The sequence below is a fragment of the Oncorhynchus tshawytscha genome, linkage group LG09 (genome assembly GCF_018296145.1).
Source record: "Oncorhynchus tshawytscha isolate Ot180627B linkage group LG09, Otsh_v2.0, whole genome shotgun sequence".
NCBI classification, from domain to species: Eukaryota; Metazoa; Chordata; class Actinopteri; order Salmoniformes; family Salmonidae; genus Oncorhynchus; species Oncorhynchus tshawytscha.
The window spans coordinates 83,484,832-83,506,831 of record NC_056437.1 but is presented as its reverse complement, the minus strand read 5'-3'; the positions used below and the strand labels follow the sequence as shown (position 1 = coordinate 83,506,831).

The 22,000-nt window shown below is 43.2% G+C and overlaps 1 protein-coding gene across 3 annotated transcripts in view; it reads left to right on the top strand.

Annotated features, from left to right (window-relative positions):
* The first annotated feature begins 7,010 nt into the window (after positions 1 to 7,010).
* The window catches only part of LOC112235563 (RNA binding protein fox-1 homolog 3), a 310,477-nt gene continuing 295,487 nt past the window's right edge, over positions 7,011 to 22,000 (top strand). Inside the window, exon 1 of one of the 3 annotated variants that reach the window (XM_042327698.1) lies at positions 7,011 to 7,357. The gene's annotated coding sequence lies outside the window, so the exon portion shown is untranslated. The remainder of the gene's footprint in view (positions 7,358 to 22,000) is intronic. The other 2 variants (XM_042327694.1, XM_042327697.1) reach the window with 2 other exon arrangements.

Here is a 22,000-nt window from a genome sequence, read left to right as displayed (position 1 = left end):
GTGGGACACAATCATGAAGTGGAACGACATTTATTGGATATTTCAAACTTTTTTAACAAATCAAAAACTGAAAAATTGGGCGTGCAAAATTATTCAGCCCCCTTAAGTTAATACTTTGTAGCGCCACCTTTTGCTGCGATTACAGCTGTAAGTCGCTTGGGGTATGTCTCTATCAGTTTTGCACATCGAGAGACTGAAATTTTTCCCATTCCTCCTTGCAAAACAGCTTGAGCTCAGTGAGGTTGGATGGAGAGCATTTGTGAACAGCAGTTTTCAGTTCTTTCCACAGATTCTCGATTGGATTCAGGTCTGGACTTTGACTTGGCCATTCTAACACCTGGATATGTTTATTTTTGAACCATTCCATTGTAGATTTTGCTTTATGTTTTGGATCATTGTCTTGTTGGAAGACAAATCTCCGTCCCAGTCTCAGGTCTTTTGCAGACTCCATCAGGTTTTCTTCCAGAATGGTCCTGTATTTGGCTCCATCCATCTTCCCATCAATTTTAACCATCTTCCCTGTCCCTGCTGAAGAAAAGCAGGCCCAAACCATGATGCTGCCACCACCATGTTTGACAGTGGGGATGGTGTGTTCAGGGTGATGAGCTGTGATGCTTTTACGCCAAACATAACGTTTTGCATTGTTGCCAAAAAGTTCAATTTTGGTTTCATCTGACCAGAGCACCTTCTTCCACATGTTTGGTGTGTCTCCCAGGTGGCTTGTGGCAAACATTAAACAACACTTTTTATGGATATCTTTAAGAAATGGCTTTCTTCTTGCCACTCTTCCATAAAGGCCAGATTTGTGCAATATACGACTGATTGTTGTCCTATGGACAGAGTCTCCCACCTCAGCTGTAGATCTCTGCAGTTCATCCAGAGTGATCATGGGCCTCTTGGCTGCATCTCTGATCAGTCTTCTCCTTGTATGAGCTGAAAGTTTAGAGGGACGGCCAGGTCTTGGTAGATTTGCAGTGGTCTGATACTCCTTCCATTTCAATATTATCGCTTGCACAGTGCTCCTTGGGATGTTTAAAGCTTGGGAAATCTTTTTGTATCCAAATCCGGCTTTAAACTTCTTCACAACAGTATCTCGGACCTGCCTGGTGTGTTCCTTGTTCTTCATGATGCTCTCTGCGCTTTTAACGGACCTCTGAGACTATCACAGTGCAGGTGCATTTATAGGGAGACTTGATTACACACAGGTGGATTGTATTTATCATCATTAGTCATTTAGGTCAACATTGGATCATTCAGAGATCCTCACTGAACTTCTGGAGAGAGTTTGCTGCACTGAAAGTAAAGGGGCTGAATAATTTTGCACGCCCAATTTTTCAGCTTTTGATTTGTTAAAAAAGTTTGAAATATCCAATAAATGTCGTTCCACTTCATGATTGTGTCCCACTTGTTGTTGATTCTTCACAAAAAAATACAGTTTTATATCTTATTGTTTGAAGCCTGAAATGTGGCAAAAGGTTGCAAAGTTCAAGGGGGCCGAATACTTTCGCAAGGCACTGTATTTCTGATCAATTTCATGTTATTTTAATGGACCAAAAATGTACTTCTCTTTCAAAAACAAGGACATTTCTAAGTGAACCCAAACCTTTCAACGGTAGTGTACAGTATATGCTTCCAAACTTGATTGGTAAGATTGTGATTCCTATTTCATTACTTATGTCTCTTGGGAAGTAATTTGCCAATTAAGCAGACATCGCAAACATTCCATGTCATAGATATTTATGGAATATACATGTATGTCTGACTGATTTTGATCATTGAATGGATCATTTTGCATGTGATGAGTCACACGATGAAAGAATGTTTAGAAGTTGTGACAATTTCACTGAGAATCAACTCATCAGTGTTGATCAGCAAGCCATGTGCATTTGTGCTTACTCTTTTGCACACATGCCAAAACACGTGCATTTTGCTTAAATAAATAAGAAATTCAAATCTGGTGTGAACAAGAAACGAATTGTTCAGAGACTTGAACTTATTGTTTTGAAAAAAAAATCATTTGAGAATTGAGCCAAAGCGCTTCAGAAAAACTGTAACAAATGTACTCGGCTGGTGACGTCACCAGACAGTCCAAACCTCCATCCCACTAAAACAGGCTGTAATTTCAGGTGGTCTTTTAAACAGCTCTTACACTAAAAGGGCATCATCATTTAAAAATGTCACAGTATTATTCCAACCTCATAGTATGGAAATATAGACTGAGTGTACAAAACATTAAGGACACCTGGTCTGGCCAGGGCGGCAGGGTAGCCTAGTGGTTAGAGCGTTGGACTAGTAACCGAAAGGTTGCAAGTTCAAATCCCCAAGCTGACAAGGTACAAAATCTGTCGTTCTGCCCCTGAACAGGCAGTTAACCCACTGTTCCCAGGCCGTCATTGAAAATAAGAGTTTGTTCTTAACTGACTTGCCTGGTTAAATAAAGGTAACATAGACTGACTAGGTGAATCCAGGTGAAAGCTATGATCTGTTATTGATGTCATTTGTTAAATCCACTTCAGTCAGTGTAGATGAAGGGGAGGAGACAGGTTAAAGAATATATATATATTTTTTTACCCTTGAGACAGTTGAGACATGGATTGTGTATGTGTGCCATTCAGAGGGTGAACAAGACAAAAGTTTTAAGTGACATTTTACTGGGTATGGTAGTAGGTACCAGGTGCACTGGTTTGTGTTAAGAACTGCATCGCTGCTGGGTTTTTCACGCTCAACAGTTTCCTGTGTGTATCAAGAATGGTCCACCACCCAAAGGACATCCTCCCACAACTGTGGGAAGTAATGGCGTCAACATGGGCCAGCATCCCTGTGGAACCCTTTCGACATCTTGTAGAGTCCATGCCAGGATGAATTGAGGCTGTTCTGAAGGAAAGGGGGAGGTGGTGCAACTCAATGTTTGGAAGGTATTCCTCATGTTTGGTATACTCAATACATATAAAGTATAGGTAAATCACATTTTGACTGCACTGGGCCTTTAAGCTGGAGTCGTGTGCTGCTGGTTCTGTGAGGAGGCCCAGGTTTGATAAGAGGAGAAAATAAGAGAAAAGTGTGCTGTGTCCTGCTGAGGTAATTTGCCTTGGGCCTTAAAGTGCTTACTTATACTGCAGGGGGACTTATACACAAGAGCTGACATGGGAGACACAGAGAAGATGGGGAGAACAGTGTGAGAAACTGGTCCAGTCACAATGGAGATTGGTGGCTTTAGCAGAGAGCGGGAGAGAGTGAGGGACTGAGAGGCAGTGAGACTGAGGCATCAGGTAGGAGTTGGGGGTAGATTAGTGTTAACAGCCTACTTGTGTTAAAACAGCTGTTCTACTGTGGCGCTATCCATCATAGCACCTTTTGCACACACACGCATGCACACGCACACACACACGCACGCTCAAGTGCTTGCACAGGGACAGACCGAAGCGTGCACACACCCACCTTTTCAAACCTACACAAACATACACACTCACACACCATGGCCTGTAACCATCGCACTCTCCTCTCCAACCTCCCCTGGTTAAACTTAGGCCCAATTTTATAGGAATGCTGCTGTAGTGAAGTATACAGTAAGCACCTGTGACATCTTTGCCGGTGCCAAGAGCCCACACATCAGCCAGAGTTGACAGCATGGCTGCCACATGCCTGAGGGCCCCGCAAATTTCCCCTCCATAATTGCATCCCATGTCAACCTGTGACATGTCAGCCTCAACCAACGCTGGAGCGCACTAATCACCGGCCAGTCCTCCTCTCCTCCACTACCTCTACCTTGTTGCTTATCACTCTCTCTCTCACTCTCTCTCTCTCTCGCTCTCTCTCACCACCTCTCTTTTCTCTGTCTCCTACTTTAGCAGCCATTACGTCTGTATTACCTCCAGCCATCAATGTGAGTCACCAATGAAGGCAGAGGTTTCTCATTAGGGCCCTTCTTTACGTTCCTGTTAATATAGCTGTTTGTCATTTATTTTACCTGTCATTCCTACTGGCAGTGTTGTATGCTTTGATCATTTGACTCATTTTCAGTTATTTACAAATCAAATTATGAAAAGAGGCAGTGACTGAAAAGAATAACTGTCAATCTGGTCTCCCAGGACAACTGGCTGATGATTCATATTCTGCCGGATGGTTCGTTGGAAATTTGGGTTAGATTTGGAAAGATAGCGACTGTAGAGCAATGTCATTGTTCGTCACCGTACACCTGGGGTGATGGTAGAGTGTCTGTGTGTCACTCTAGTATGTTTGTGTTGGCTTATGTGTGTGTGTGTGTGTTGGCTTATGTTGTTTATATCGATATATTTGACTCCAATCTTTTCTGTGATTCTGTGTGTCTGTGATTCTGTGCCTGGGCCTTTCTGCGTCTGTGGTTCTGATTGTGATTCAATGTGTGTCTCTGTGCGTCTGTGATTCAGTGATTCAATGTGTGTCTCTGTGCGCCTGTGATTCAGTGATTCAGTGTGTGTCTGGCATACAGTATGTTAATCAGTTATTCAGTGTGTGTCTCTGTGCGTCTGTGATTCAGTGTGTGTGTCCTGTGTGACATGGTTACAGTGCCTCCTGTCTTTCTCAGATTGAGGTGAGAGCAGCCAGGTGGGTCTGGGCATGTCTGGTGCCACGGTAACTGGATGTGATAGCTGGCCTCTGGGGATCTCTGCCTTAGAAGTGCTAAACGAGCCAAGCCGAGCAATCACTGTGGGTGTGTGTATCCGTGTGTGTATCCGTGTGTCTGTGTTTGTGTGTCGGTCTGCAATACTGTGTCTGTCTGCGTGTGTTTGTTGCATTTATCCCAGGACTAAATATACCCTAGAGGCTATGATAAGATAAAACCTCTATAAAGTATTAAATGTTGCCAGGTAACAAGGCTTTGTAGCGACAGATAAACACGTGGCCACTACCTGGCTCCAGGAGGATGATGCTAAGCGTAGCAGACATTCCCCATTTGGTGGTGCTGTCGGGTCAGCTGCCCAAAGGGCTACAGTCACAGGGCTGGTGACAAGACACACCGGGTTTGGGTGTGTTGAGGGTAAACTCCCCCCTCCTCCCTCACCACCCTCACCCCTTATCTCAATGTGATTCTTAGCCTGGAGTGCACCCCTACCCCCCCACAGATTGGAATTTAGTTAATTAAATGGAGGGAAACATTGCCGAGGGTTCTCCCGCGAGAGGCGACATGTAGGGGTATGTGCTTGTGGGTGCTCTCTGTCCTCTTTAAACACCAGCAACCTGCCGAATGAAGCTTATGCATATAAAACAAAGCAAATCACTGTGTGTATGCGTATCCGTGTGTGTGCACATTTATTTATGAGTGTGTGTGTATACAGTATGTGTGGGTACAGTGAGTTGTTGCCGCGGGCCAGCAGAGGTGGTGGTGGTGGTGAGACAGTAGAGACCAGGTTGGATGATGGTGACGGGGGGCCGAGAGGAGAGCCCACTCCGCCCCGCGCTGCGCCGGCCGAGGTGAATGCCAAGGAGTCTCAGAGCCACTCCATCAAGCAGGACCCCCCGAGGGAGCGCCAAGCCAATGAATTACACATTAGATCATTGTTACAGGATCATAACAGTGATCTAATTGCCAATTTCTCTTTTTAATTGAATTTGGTGGAGTGAAGAGGACAGAGAATAGGATTCCAGGGACTTTGTGGGACGACGGAGGGAGCAGATTGGTGCTGGTGTGCGGTCCCCATAGTTAATGAGGAAAAAAAGACTGAGCGTGACATTCATCGTCAAACTAAGCATTACGGCGGAAAATGTCAAAACCAATATTCTTCCTAATGCTTCTTGTCCTGCTCGTATGAGACATAGATGATTCCTTTGAGACATAGATGATTCCGTTGAGACATAGATGATTCCGTTGAGACATAGATGATTCCTTTGAGACATAGATGATTCCATTGAGACATAGATGATTCCTTTGAGACATAGATGATTCCGTTGAGACATAGATGATTCCTTTGAGACATAGATGATTCCATTGAGACATAGATGATTCCGTTGAGAGACGTAGATGATTCCTTTGAGACGTAGATGATTCCTTTGAGACGTAGATGATTCCTTTGAGACGTAGATGATTTCATTGAGACGTAGATGATTCCGTTGAGACATAGATGATTCCATTGAAACATAGAAGATTCCATTGAGCACAATCTGGAGGAATATTGAATCTACAGCATGATAACATGTGTTGTCATTGTCAGGACGTCATTAAATCAGTTTTACAACCAAACACAAACCCTGAATCCTTCCACTCACATGACTGCCCTCAATTCTCCATTTAAAATGTTGATGATCAATCTTAACGGAGTACCCCTTGGCCAGGTCAGTGCTACAGTGCACACTGCCTCCTCTCACAGACGCTGCTGCCCTGTCTATCCTACAGGCCTGGGATCAGTTTCAGTGTTGGCCCCCAGTGCTAATGGCCTTAATGGAACCTGTGGGGTGCTGTTCTGTGACTTGGGATATGATAATTGCCATTTGCCTCTGTCTGTGTCCGTGGCCCCGCCACCCCCAGCGCTGCACAGCCAACCCGACTCTAAATGAGCTTGCCACTGTTTTCTGATTACTGCCCAGTTAAATAAGATGAGATAAGTTAGAACCACATCTCTCCCCGAGCCGAGCTTGAGATCTGACAACTCCCAAACATCTGCTAGCCGCGGCTATGGTAATTGAGATGGGGTTGGGGGAGAAGGGATTTGTGTGCTTGTGTGAATATTCTCTGTGTGCGTGTGGGTCTGTGTGTGTGTGTGTGTGTGTTTTGGAGCTGAGGGTGGTGTGGAGGGGATACCTACATCTCTCTCTCTCTCTTTCTCTCTGTTGTTGTTCAGTACCTGTCATTGATGAGAAGCCAAGGAGAAGCTTCAGCTTGAAGCTGTCATCGGCCCTCTGTATCTGTCTGCCTCCCTTTATCACTTCCCCCCTCCTTTCTCCACCTCTTCTTATTTATCTCCCTCCCTCCCTGACTGTGATGTGTATGCAGCATGTGAGCAGCAGCCAGTGAGCGTGCCTACGTTAGCAGTGTGTGCTGTTGGAATCCATGCAGCGGCTGACTGTACTGCCTCTTAAATAGGAGCAAACAGACTCATCGCTCGTGACTCTGACACCACTGAGACCAACGCTCCCTCTCCCGGACTGACGGGCCAATCGCAGGACACCCCTCACTCTCTGTCGCTCTCTCGCTCTCTCTCTGATTCTCTCTCTCGCATTCATTCCTTTGCTCTCTATCTCTCTCTCTGTCTGTAGCTAAGTCTCTCTACCACACCTCGTCCAGAGCAGAGGAACAGAAAGCCCCCTGCCCAGCTAAGGGATAGCCAGACCGAGAGGATGAAACTCTGACAAGCCGACAGACCGCAGGGAAACGAGCACAACTGTGAGTACAACAGTCCTTTCACCTCTCAGTCACAGGGACTTAACGCTGACACACACACATGTGTGCAGAGCATGCTCACACACACACAAACACATACATAGCTACCTAACTTGATCCTCTTATGTGCTGTGTCTTTGTCTCTCACATGCAGACTATTTTAGTAAGGGAAGTATAGGAGTGTGTGTATGTGGAATTGAGTGTTAGTATGTAACTTATATGTATTTGTATAGCATACGTTTTACTGTATCACTGTATACAATATTGATACTTGCACTCTTTATACTATCTACACTATTCTCTGACTCACTGTCATACATGTGATGATACATATGGAACAGGATTCTTTTAGCTCGGATGATTCCAGCTATAGTGGTGAGAGTATTTTGGCAGATATTTAGTAATGTTAGAAACTGAGGTCAGACACTGTGTTCAATGTCTCTCTAACGCTTTGGGGATTTCTCTGCTCTTGCTGTCTCCTTCTATTGGCAATAAAGGCATGGTGAAAAACATATCAGGATAGCATACCCCTTTTATCTCATATCTTAAACGTCTAAGCTGGTATAAGCCAATAGATGCCTAGGGGTGAAAAAAGGGGCGTACATTCTTTCAACCGCTAAAGAATCCCAAGCAATTCCACTGCTTATTGTTTAGTGCTCAGCTAGGGGATGTCTGGGCTGGGTGCAGATCTGTACTGATGTCACACACATTTTTTTGATTATGCTTCTGGTTCATTTCTGGCTGAGGCGATTTCCTATTTCCTTCTCCCATTTGGAGCAGGGTGAGTATAATGTGATAGCGGCTGACACGCGGGGTAATACCGTTCGGAGGACACAGATTGCATTTCCCCTGGAGAATACTCCCGCTGTATTAAAGACACAACAAGGCTGCTCTGCACTTGTCATCAGCTCCAGTGGTAATGCAGGCAGGGGAGAGCCAGGCGTGGTGTCTACAGCCCTGCTCTCCTTTAAACACATCCAATTGGCCCTAATGCCACAGTCTGACTCACAGCAGCATGCTTGGGATGGGGAACAGCTTACAGTTTACATCACATGTGTTATGGTGTTATGCCCAGGCTTTTCTACTCCAGCTTTAACAAAAGGGACAAGAACTGGAATTCCCATGGACAGTTTAAAGTTTATGTACCATAGGCCCATGCATGTATTCTCTGTCCAAAATGTGTTTAGGTTGGACTACAGTATCCTGTTACAAGATGCTAGTAAATCTATGTTTAATGGTCCTCTTGTAATATCTTGAATGTAAACTAACTCATGTAGAGTAGGTGTGTTGTATTGACACACATAACCAGGTTAGGTCTTCATTTTTTTGTTTTGAAATCTACATTTAACCATAGACTCAAAACGGTTTACATTTCACATGGCATAGAAAGTGTCAGCTAATCCCAGAATCATTAGACTGTGAGAGAGCACTTAGATGTCATACACATGTTTGGCATGTGATGAACACTCCCAGAAAGAATGCCTTCAGGGAAAGAACTGAGAGATCAGAGATCGATGGCTCCAAGGACAGAGAGAGAGAGAGAGAGAGAGAGAGAGAGAGAGAGAGAGAGAGGGAGAGAGAGAGAGAGAGAGACTCACTTCCCTTTTCAGCATGTCCTCAAAAAAGGCCTGAACCCTGTGTTTTTGGTAAACTTCACAGAAGCATCCTCTTTTAGAAAAAACAACAACAACAACGTCTCTTCCTCAGTGTGTGCTTTGTTCTTGCAAGGCCCCACTTTACCTCCCACTTATGTGACAAGGAGGGCGTAGGATCAATACCTATCAAAGGCCCTGACGTCTGAGGGGCCTACATAACACAGCCACCAGAGCCTCTGAAAACCCAAAGAAAGTTACCTGAGACATCCTCAGAGGTACAGTATGATATTCAGAACACCAAGAGAAGGCCCAAAAAAACCTCCGACAAGAGAGTCATTTAAGCTTTCTCAATTAATATAACATTCATTTTGGAATTTGCCTGCAGCTTTCATGCACAATTCATAATTTATTTTACTGAGAAGTTGGTAATGTTCCTGGTAACACTAAGGCATTTTTCCCATTTATTTTCTCCCTCATTATTTTCTTAGAGGAAGATGTTTATGGAAAGCAAATTGCCTTATGTGCTGGAAAACATTTAGTTGCATACATCTACATTCTTATAAGCAGACAGACTACCAAAAAGAAAGCTTTATGTATTCCTTCTTCAGCCTTGGGACATCATTTTCATAACTTGAGCTGTTATTAAAGCGCTTTGGAAGGCTGGTTCAAGGAAAAAGCCAATTGTTAAGTGAATGCCATTCTCTGTGTATTATTTATGTGTTCTAGCAGCATCTTCCATTTAAGCAATAAGGCACGAGGTGGTGTGGTATATGGCCAATATACCATGGCTATGGGCTGTTCTTAGGCACGACGCATCGCCTGGACACAGCCCTTAGCCGTGGTATATTGGCCATATACCACAAACCCCAGAGGTTATTGCTATTATAAACTGGTTACCAACGTAATTAGAGCAGTTTTGTCATACCCGTGGTATACGGACTGATATACCACGGCTGTCAACCAATCAGCATTCAGGGCTCGAACCACCCAGTTTAAAGTAGTGATTTAGATCACTGGTAGCCGGTACCAATCATATTGGGTAGGGCTGTGGTAGTCTTTTCACTCTCTCTAGGCTTAATTACACTTTATGCATGAGAAGCGTTGGTTGGGGGACTGTTTTAGACCACGGCAAAGTCAAACTAGATATGTTGGCCTCAAATCATTGGCTAGAAGTATTCAACCATGGCTGGATGTAAGGGAAAGTATATTCACGGGGTACATCAATGTTGCATTCTTGACTCGTTTAAACATTCAGATGTGCTGATTAAATTATTACTCACTCAAGGGTTCTGCTCTGCTCCTTGAGCTTTCTGGCTGTTTTTCCATTTATTTTCTGAATTCTCAAGCAGACCTTTGGGTATTGGGTATCAGCAATTACAAAACTTTTAATAAGCGGGCAATGGTATCTCCACATGTGCCAACTTCTTACGGTTTAAGTATAAGCTGCTGGGGATTGCTGTTAGGCCTACATGTTTTGCAAATATGTGCTAGCTTGATTTAGTTAATTTATCACTCGGTTTTCTCTCTCTGAGAATCATTGTAAGGTTGGTTCACTAGTGTTACTTTTAGGTTCCATAATAAATATTTGAAGGTTATGTTTGACATTTTGGTTAAGATGGTATATTAGTCTCGCCCAGACAAGATGTATGGTTTACACACTCTCTGCAACAAAGCAATATGGTAAACAGAAACTGAAGGAAATAGTTATTTTCCACTGCCATGAGACAACAAAAACAGAATTGAGTTGTTTCCTTAACAGAGTTTTGAAAGGTAGTTTCTCTGCAGACCTCTGTGAAAAATATGCTAATTATAGGGCAGGGAGCCACTGAGGAAATGAAAAGCATTACCATACAACTTCATTTGCAACATTTTGGAGGTCGCTTATCAGGAGGGAACAGAATTAGTTCTATCTCGCAGAACAACTTCAATGTAGGCAGGAACATGCCCCAAAGTCTTCCCGGGCTCTGTCGTAAACATGCTCTATGACTACATTGTTTATTTAGTCCATTTCATTAGAAAGTTTAACGGGCCCAGCCACCCGGTATACATTTAATCAGCCTGTCCCCCAGCGTTAACCTTCATACCTCGCCTTCCCCTTTCATTGTCAGTCTCTCCAGGGTCACACAAAGTAGCATCAAATATTTATGATATTAATAACTGCCTTTAGGAAGAACCCCTAAATACATATTCTCTGTGATAGAGCAGTCCATTCCAGTTAATAAAGTGGTGAAGGAGAAATAAGAGGGTGATCCTCAGGTGAGAGCGGGCAGATACGCATCGCCACAAAACAGACCCAACAACAGAGGGAGATACCACAACAGAAACAACAGAGGGAGATACCACAACAGAAACAATAGAGGGAGATGAAACAACAGAGGGGGATACCACAACAGAAACAACAGAGGGAGATGAAACAACAGAGGGAGATACCACAACAGAAACAACAGAGGGAGATACCACAACAGAAACAACAGAGGGAGATGAAACAACAGAGGGAGATACCACAACAGAAACAACAGAGGGAGATACCACAACAGAAACAACAGAGGGAGATGAAACAACAGAGGGAGATACCACAACAGAAACAACAGAGGGAGATGAAACAACAGAGGGAGATACCACAACAGAAACAACAGAGGGAGATACCACAACAGAAACAACAGAGGGAGATACCACAACAGAAACAACAGAGGGAGATACCACAACAGAAACAACAGAGGGAGATACCACAACATAAACAACAGAGGGAGATGAAACAACAGAGGGAGATACCACAACAGAAACAACAGAGGGAGATACCACAACAGAAACAAACGAGGGAGATACCACCACAGAAACAACAGAGGGAGATGAAACAACAGAGGGAGATACCACAACAGAAACAACAGATAGGAGGATGAAACAACAGAGGGAGATACCACAACAGAAACAACAGATAGGAGGATGAAACAACAGAGGGAGATACCACAACAGAAAAAACAGAGGGAGATACCACAACAGAAACAACAGAGGGAGATGAAACAACAGAGGGAGATACCACAACAGAAACAACAGAGGGAGATGAAACAACAGAGGGAGATACCACAACAGAGGGAGATACCACAACAGAAAAAACAGAGGGAGATACCACAACAGAAACAACAGAGGGAGATACCACAACAGAAACAACAGAGGAGATACCACAACAGAGGGAGATACCACAACAGAAACAACAGAGGGAGATACCACAACAGAAACAACAGAGGGAGATGAAACAATAGAGGGGGATACCACAACAAAAACAACAGAGGGAGATGAAACAACAGAGGGAGATACCACAACAGAAACAACAGAGGGAGATGAAACAACAGAGGGAGATATCACAACAGAAACAACAGAGGGAGATACCACAACAGAAACAACAGAGGGAGATACCACAACAGAAACAACAGAGGGAGATACCACAACAGAAACAACAGAGGGAGATGAAACAACAGAGGGGGATACCACAACAGAAACAACAGAGGGAGATGAAACAACAGAGGGAGATGTTTCAACAGAGGGAGATACCACAACAGAAACAACAGAGGGAGATGAAACAACAGAGGGAGATGAAACAACAGAGGGAGATACCACAACAGAAACAACAGAGGGAGATGAAACAACAGAGGGAGATACCACAACAGAAACAACAGAGGGAGATATCACAACAGAAACAACAGAGGGAGATACCACAACAGAAACAACAGAGGGAGATGAAACAACAGAAACAACAGAGGGAGATACCACAACAGAAACAACAGAGGGAGATGAAACAACAGAAACAACAGAGGGAGATACCACAACAGAAACAAAAAGAACCAAAGCGCTTTTCTGTTATCTTATTGTAGACTGGGGGAAAAAAATGTTTTTACCAGCAGGTCGTTTTGATGATGGATTTGTGTGTGTGTGTGTGTGTGTGTGTGTGTTGTTGTGTGTGTGTTGTTGTGTGTGTGTGGGGGGGAGGGGGGATTGGGATGGCTTGAGAATCTCTGGTCCCTAGGGGGTCTTCTACATTGACAAACTACGAACATACACACACACACACACGTGCATGCATGTGCACACACTCACACACACACACACGAGTAACAAAAAAAGCTGTTAAACATTGGAGCCGATTGAGGCAGGGCACAACATCAATTATGTGTTTTTCAGCTGAGGTCTGGTGACAGTGATTTTTTTTTTGGAGAGTGGCGAGCACGCAGCCTAATGAGGAAAGAGCTTGCCTCACTACAGAGTGACCATGCGCCATGATCAACCTGGTGTGTGTGTGTGTGTGTGTGTGTGTGTGTGTGTGTGTGTGTGTGTGTGTGTGTGTGTGTGTGTGTGTGTGTGTGTGTGTGTGTGTGTGTGTGTGTGCGTGTGTGTGTGTGTGTGTGAGAGAGAGACTGTGTGAGACTGTGTGGTGTTCCTCCAGGCAGCGGCTGGAAGATATAGAGATAGTGAATATGACAGGGAAGAGGGTGTTGGAGAGCAGGGGGATCACTGAACTCATATTAGTCTGGAGTCAGAGTTGAAACACCCAGTGAAAGGTCCTTTACGTAATCAATGTTTAACTGTGTCCTATTGTGATGATTAATATTAGTTTATTGGTCTGCGCCCCTTTGTCTTCGCACTGGGGAAGCAGCTTGCCCGGCTTGAATAGGTCACTACATTAGCCAATCAATATGCAGTGGTGTAGTGCTATTGTTTTAGGTGAGGGAGCTCAAAATGTAAATGACTTCATCATTTCCTTACCGACAGATGTAGCCTATAGAATACATCATTCTAGATAATATAATTCTACACTAAAAAAATATAGAAGCAACATTAAATTTCAAATATTTAACTGAATTGTAGTTCATATAAGGAAATCAGCCAATTGAAATATGTTCATTAGGCCCTAATCTATGGATTTTGGCCCACCCACCCATTGGGGAGCCTGGCCAAGCCAATCAGAAAGTTTGTTTTTCTTTATTACAGTCATAAATGGATGTATTATGCTCACTAACAGGGATGTAAACAAATTTGTGCTCAACATTTTAGCTTTTTGTGTGTACGGAACATTTCTGGGATCTTTTATTTCAGCTCATGAAACATGGGACCAACACTTTACATGTTTCTTTCAGTATAGTTAGACTATTGCAGATCTGGAAAAATGATCCACCTACCATTGTTACTATGAATGGTGGATAGGGGGCAGGATAGACACTTAGACTGGTAGACTATACTGACCTGCGGGATAGTAAAAGTTAGCACACGGAAAAGCGTAGTGCATAAGGGAAGTACCTAAACACCTGATATAGGGTATGTGGATGCAAGCACATGAGGAAATGTGGCTAGGATGGAAGACATTATATAGTAAAACCTGCAAAAGAGAATGTAAACTGAGGAAAAACACACTAACCTCCCCTGTCCCCAATAAAAAACCACACAACCATCCCCACAGCAAAAACAAGTGTGACAATTTTGGTCCACCACTCCCCCCAGTAAATTGCGATCTGTCCCTTAAGCAGTGGTCTCAGCTCACGTGGCACATGTTCTCTCCTACTGTGAACAATGTCCCCAAAGCCATTGATGGTGGCGGCGCACAGGAGGGAGAAGAATTGGCACAGGATGTAAATGTCTTCTTCCCCGAATCCCAGAGGAAGAGGCTCTGGCCAGCCTGATCCACTGTGGACGTGCCTTTTAAAGCTTCTCATGGTGTTTATGATAGGAACTGCTAGTGATTATTTTTCAACGTTCTGATTGGCCAAAGTGGTCACGCCTCTGACAGGCTTTCGCAGTGCACACACATAGCTTACAGTTCTTCATCATTCTCGCCACTGCCAGAAAAAAGACAGGGAAGAAACTACCATTTACATCTGGGCTGCTACACATAGACTATTAATTTTGTTTAACATTCTATGGTTTTCATAGCATTTTAGTGGTCATTAAATATAATTGATTTAGAATTTATCAGAATACATTTTCCAGAAGTAGTTTTACCAGCACTGTGTATTCTCAAATTGAAAAACGTTGAGAGAGTGCCGCTCCCCCGCGCTCTGGCAACATTACAACCCTGTCAATACGCTGGGATATCTGTTTGGAAAAAGGACCGAGGCGAGCTGCTGTTCCTTGGGAGAGAATTCTAAATGTCTGTGGCCAAACTTCTGCATCACTAATACAGAGATATACAGTGTGCTATACTTGTACGTTACATTTAGACTAGGGGGAGCACTCTATTTTTCATATTCATACATCATTAATATTCACATTTCTTGTATTCAAAAATGTGTGTTAAATCTCTATATTTTCAATTTCACCTCTTCTTAAATCTTACTTGATTTGCATGTATCATGGTGAATTTCCAATTCCTGTGGGATTGTTGATGTGTGTGTGGGAAGATAATGCGAGTATATCATGCAGCAACATTTTGGACCCGAACCATCATTTTATTTAGACAGAACAAAATGTGCAGACATTTTTGGAACTAGATGACATGGTTGAAAATGGTCATTTCATCTGAAGCACTGGTCCAGCACATCAGTCCTCCAGTATCATCTGCCCAATCACATCTGTGAAAAAGCCAATGCTGGTGTGCATCTGACTGATACTGTGTCCATTTGTGCACCAGGTTGGATTTAGGCATAACACGTCATTTTCCACACCATTTTGTCTGAAAAGTCGATTACTCTGCCTCTGCAGCCATGGATGTGTCTGGATTGAACATTTATTCTGCATGCTGCCAATAAAAGTCATAGAGGCCGGCTTCCATCAGTGTAATGATATTTCAGCCCCAGTATTAGTTCAGCACTGTTTTACACAGCAGTTTCTGCTCAATTAAAAATAGTCCATATGTAAATGCAAAGAAAATCAGTCGCCTGGCGATCCGTGTGCATTCAGATATGCTGCAGAATGGTTAAGTTATGAAGTTTGAAATTGAGTTTTTAAGCACCCCAATGCTCCACGCCTTTAGAGTTAGTTAGAAGAAGGGGGACCGTTCATTTGTAGCTGTGAAATGTTCCTTTGACGTAGAATAGATTAACCTTTAAAAAGGTAAGTAAGTGAAATGTGAAATAATTCATTGAGAGTCAGCCATGTAGCAAATGTGATTTTCGCCAGCAGAAAGACCTGGTAGAACATTACCCACAAACACAGAGGAAAAAAAGACCTGGTAGAACATTACCCACAAACACAGAGGAAAAAAGACTTGGTAGAACATTACCCACAAACACAGAGGAAAAAAGACCTGGTAGAACACTACCCACAAACACAGAGGAAAAAAGACCTGGTAGAACATTACCCACAAACACAGAGGAAAAAAGACCTGGTAGAACACTACCCACAAACACAGAGGAAAAAAGACCTGGTAGAACACTACCCACAAACACAGAGGAAAAAAGACCTGGTAGAACATTACCCACAAACACAGAGGAAAAAAGACCTGGTAGAACATTACCCACAAACACAGAGGAAAAAAGACCTGGTAGAACACTACCCACAAACACAGAGGAAAAAAGACCTGGTAGAACATTACCCACAAACACAGAGGAAAAAAGACCTGGTAGAACATTACCCACAAACACAGAGGAAAAAAGACCTGGTAGAACATTACCCACAAACACAGAGGAAAAAAGACCTGGTAGAACACTGGTAGAACATTACCCACAAACACAGAGGAAAAAAGACCTGGTAGAACACTACCCACAAACACAGAGGAAAAAACAAACACAGACCTGGTAGAACACTACCCACAAACACAGAGGAAAAAAGACCTGGTAGAACATTACCCACAAACACAGAGGAAAAAAGACCTGGTAGAACACTACCCACAAACACAGAGGAAAAAAGACCTGGTAGAACACTACCCACAAACACAGAGGAAAAAAGACCTGGTAGAACACTACCCACAAACACAGAGGAAAAAAGACCTGGTAGAACACTACCCACAAACACAGAGGAAAAAAGACCTGGTAGAACACTACCCACAAACACAGAGGAAAAAAGACCCGGTAGAACATTACCCACAAACACAGAGGAAAAAAGACTTGGTAGAACACTACCCACAAACACAGAGGAAAAAAGACCTGGTAGACCATTACCCACAAACACAGAGGAAAAGAGACCTGGTAGAACATTACCCACAAACACAGAGAAAAAAATACCTAGTAGAACATTACCCACAAACACAGAGGAAAAAAGACCTGGTAGAACATTACCCACAAACACAGAGGAAAAAAGACCTGGTAGAACATTACCCACAAACACAGAGAAAAAAAGACCTGGTAGAACATTACCCACAAACACAGAGGAAAAAAGACCTGGTAGAACATTACCCACAAACACAGAGGAAAAAAGACCTGGTAGAACATTACCCACAAACACAGAGGAAAAAAGACCCTGGTAGAACATTACCCACAAACACAGAGGAAAAAAGACCTGGTAGAACATTACCCACAAACACAGAGGAAAAAAGACCTGGTAGAACATTACCCACAAACACAGAGGAAAAAAGACCTGGTAGAACATTACCCACAAACACAGAGGAAAAAAGACCTGGTAGAACATTACCCACAAACACAGAGGAAAAAAGACCTGGTAGAACACTACCCACAAACACAGAGGAAAAAAGACCTGGTAGAACATTACCCACAAACACAGAGGAAAAAAGACCTGGTAGAACATTACCCACAAACACAGAGGAAAAGAGACCTGGTAGAACATTACCCACAAACACAGAGGAAAAAAGACCTGGTAGAACACTACCCACAAACACAGAGGAAAAAAGACCTGGTAGAACATTACCCACAAACACAGAGGAAAAAAGACCTGGTAGAACATTACCCACAAACACAGAGGAAAAAAGACCTGGTAGAACATTACCCACAAACACAGAGGAAAAAAGACCTGGTAGAACATTACCCACAAACACAGAGGAAAAAAGACCTGGTAGAACATTACCCACAAACACAGAGGAAAAAAGACCTGGTAGAACATTACCCACAAACACAGAGGAAAAAAGACCTGGTAGAACATTACCCACAAACACCGAGGAAAAGAGACCTGGTAGAACATTACCCACAAACACAGAGGAAAAAAGACTTGGTAGACCAGTACCCACAAACACAGAGGAAAAGAGACCTGGTAGAACATTACCCACAAACACAGAGGAAAAAAGACCTGGTAGACCATTACCTACAAACACAGAGGTGTGTAGGAGAAGGCCGGGGCTGGGGGCTCCACTCTGCTCTGTTTCTAAGGCCTACAGTACGAATAGCACATTTTGGAACTAAATTGCCAGTCAGAGCTTGGGAAATAAATTCCAGATAGTGTCAGCCCCTGTGTGCTGGTCGTTTGGAAGTTCCGTGTCCTTCCCTCCCTCGCCACTCTCTGGCTTTATTTAGCTGGAGCTGTCATTTCCCATAAATCCTTGGGAGGAGGCGTCCGTCAGGGCTGCCAGTTCCCCTGTGTGGAGCACCTGTAACAGGGGAGGGAAGTGACAGCTCTGCCGGGGAGCTGCCGGGACGCTACCAGGTCTGTTCCATCACACCAGGGCTCCACACAGCCATCTCCACTTCTCCCTATGAGGCCTCCCTACACAGGGACATAACAAACACAATATCCCAGGGACTTCAGAACAATTCACTAGCTGCAACTCAGAAATGTCAGGGAATATGGATTTCTATAGTGGTAATTGTGATGTACAGTATGTAAACATACCGTATGTATTTGTATTCAGTGTACTATTAATGTTCTTGTGTTTGATAGGTAAGATCTCTGAAACGACCTCATTTGGTTATCGGTGTAGGTAGCATGTACTGATATAGATTTGAATTTCTAGATAGAATGCAGTGTATTAGTCCATTTTCTTGAGAATATCCTGTCTTTAATCATTCGAGAGACTGAGTATAATCCAAATGCTGTTTTCATAAAATCTTTGTTGAAATACCATTACATATTTCAACAAGCATTTGGGAGAATAAAACAGATGTACAGATGTAGGATCTTAATTTGAGACAGTTTGCTACAGCAGGAAAATAATCCTGCAGCAACAGGAAATGTGAACTATTATGTGGATTATAATTAATGGCCATTTTGTAGGGGTTGATACATTTTCCGTAAGGGAAAATCAAGTCTGAAATTTCAGAGGAAATTACAAACTTCAGCAGCCTTTTTAAACCTCAATGACACTACAAGTTTTACTTTTCCTGCAACAGGGTGATCAAATTAAGATCCTATATCTGTAGGCCCTAGCAAAGGGACAGTAGGCAGCAAACCTGTTAACCAGGTTTGTTGCCTGGTTAACAGTATGTGAACCTGGTCTGCACTTGTTGTACTGCACTTGTCATCCTTGACACATCAATAAATGTCCATGGCTAAACATTTTACTGACACAAGGTCACTGTATCTGTCAATTGTCATTTCACATGGAATAATTGTTATATTATTATATTTATAAATGTCGCTTAAAAATGTTTGTGAGGTGAAAAAATAGGCAGTCTTTTTTTCTCTCATTCAGCTGTCAGCGCACATGCTCCATCATTTTCGCTCCAGGAAATTAGAAAGGAAAAACGTTTGACAGCACAATTTCACAAAACACCGCCACGCTATCATTTAATTTTCTCCCAGACATTTTTTCCTTTATTTATTTCATTATTGTTTTTTGAAAACAGACAGAGCGATAACAGCGGTCACTATTTGGGTAATTTATCCTTGTTGCCGTGGCGCCGCGCTTTGCTCTCACCTTCTACAGCTTTAACCCTTTAACCCCTGGCCTACGGTGAGTAATTAGCTCGTGTGTCTTTGTCCTCTAGAAGCTGGTGAGACAGTCGCCCTGACTAGATAAAACCAGCTGATTAGCCCGCTAGCAGCTACACTATCACACCATCAAAAGAGGAGGATTATATGTGGGAGATGACTGAGATGAATAGAAGGACAAGGACCAGCTATGTCTCCTAGTACCTAGGTTAGATCCCTGATCCACTCTGTCTGGTGTGTTCTGTGATTGAACCACTGTGTCCCTCTGGGCTACAAACCTTAGATGTCCACTGGTTAAGGACACACGGCTTTGCCCTCATAGTCCTTCCTCAGGCTGAAACGCTGTGAATGTTGTGTGAACAAGGCAGAGAGGTTGTCTGACCTGCCGTCATGCAGACGTGCTGGTTGTACATCACCAATGTTGGCCGCTGATGGCTGCTTATCTCCCAGGTATCGATTGGAGAATCACTGCGCGGGTGGACCAAAGCAGCGCAGCCAATCAATTGGGGCATTTCATTCCCCTTGAAGGTCTGCCTTTTGATCCTCACCACAGATTGGTTGCGTTCACTGCCTGCGATACTGTGTGCTGTTTTGTTGTATTGGGTGTTATGAAAAAGAGTGGGTGGAGAGTGACGAGCACTTCTGTTTTGGCAACCTGCTGCGCAGCGCTCCACACGGAGGATGTGTGTGGCATATGTGTGAGGAGGATCCTGGTGTGTTTTACCCCGGCCTCAATGCATAGCACCTTGAGATCCTCGCTTTAGAGGTTAATGTGTTACAATTCCAATTTAATTGGAAGAAATAATTTGACATAATTTCATTACTGAGGGATTTGGAGGCCAAGGGTCAACCAAACATGGAGCTTCACTGGGTAATATCCTGCTGCCAACTACTGTTCATCTGCTGTGGTTTTACTGACGGCTTTTCCCCTCCCAAGTCAAACCTCTGTCTACAATGAAGGAGATGGAGCCTTGTTGCTGGTGGCCCTGGGGCTGTGGAACACTCTTCTTTGCTCTGTCCCTAACTCAGACTCACTGTCTCTCAGGCTTCACTAAACACTCCTCTTCTCAGATCATCTTTCACTTAACCTCTACGGTTTCTTTAATTCATTCTCTCTTGGTCTTAGTTTTGTTTGTCCATCTATTGGACTGTTCACTGTTCATAGCTTGGCGTAGTGATTGTGTGTTGCAACGCTTATCATTCCTCTCATGTCCTAGAACACATCTGTGTACATATGGAGCAGCCTTGAGACTGAAATACCTAAATATAGAATTTATAATCATAATTATTATCAAAGCAGTGGATAAGCAGGTATAAATTACCTACAGCACATTTACACCTCTATATTTTTGTACAAATCATTTGAATATCCCATGTTTTCTAGCATTTTCTTACTATGGTAAAATGGTATTATTGTCATTATTACCATTGTTCTGTTGATACATTATTACCATTGTTCTGTTTATACATTATTACCATTGTTATATTGATACATTATTACTATTGTTCTGTTGATACATTATTACCATTGGTATATTGATACACTATTACCATTGTTATATTGATACATTATTACCATTGTTCTGTTGATACATTATTACCATTGGTATATTGTTTTGTTGTGAAATAGAATAGGTTGGTTGTAATTGTCTGATGATTCTCATTCAGCCTGTCTAGGATATTGCATCAGATTGTGGCCAACATGTCTTTGTTCAAAACCAGGACGCACAAATGTTTAATATCACAATACTGACAACATGTTCATTTCACTATGCTTAATTGAGCAGTGTTGAAGGTCAGATGTTTTAAGAGAAAGATCCTACCATATAAAACCATAAGTCATTTGACCCTGGGAGAGCGAGGGAAACCAAACTTTTTTCTATAATACACTTTTGGAATTGAAGATGAACAAAAGCCTGTTATGTCTGTTATGTGTGGTTCTGCCGGCTCCACAGAGTTGACTGTTTGCATAATATCTTCCTCATAGGTCTCCTTAACCTTTGCAGAAGGCTTATTGACTCTGGATAACCTTGCACAGAGCTAGCAGAGGGAGGACAGGAGATGATGAGCACGCTGAGGGAAGGGAAGGCGGCCCGGCCCACATGGAGCCTAGCTTCAACCGCCCCCAGCCCACCCACCCACCCCCGCCCGCCAGCCAGCCGAGCTCTGCACAGCTACACCTCAACCAGCTCTCTCCCAGCCTGACCTTTGCCTTCTGATCTCTGTTACCATGGAGAAGCCCACAATACTGTGTGTTCTAGCGCTGAAGACGCATAATAGTGTAGCACAATGTGCCTTTAATATACTCCCC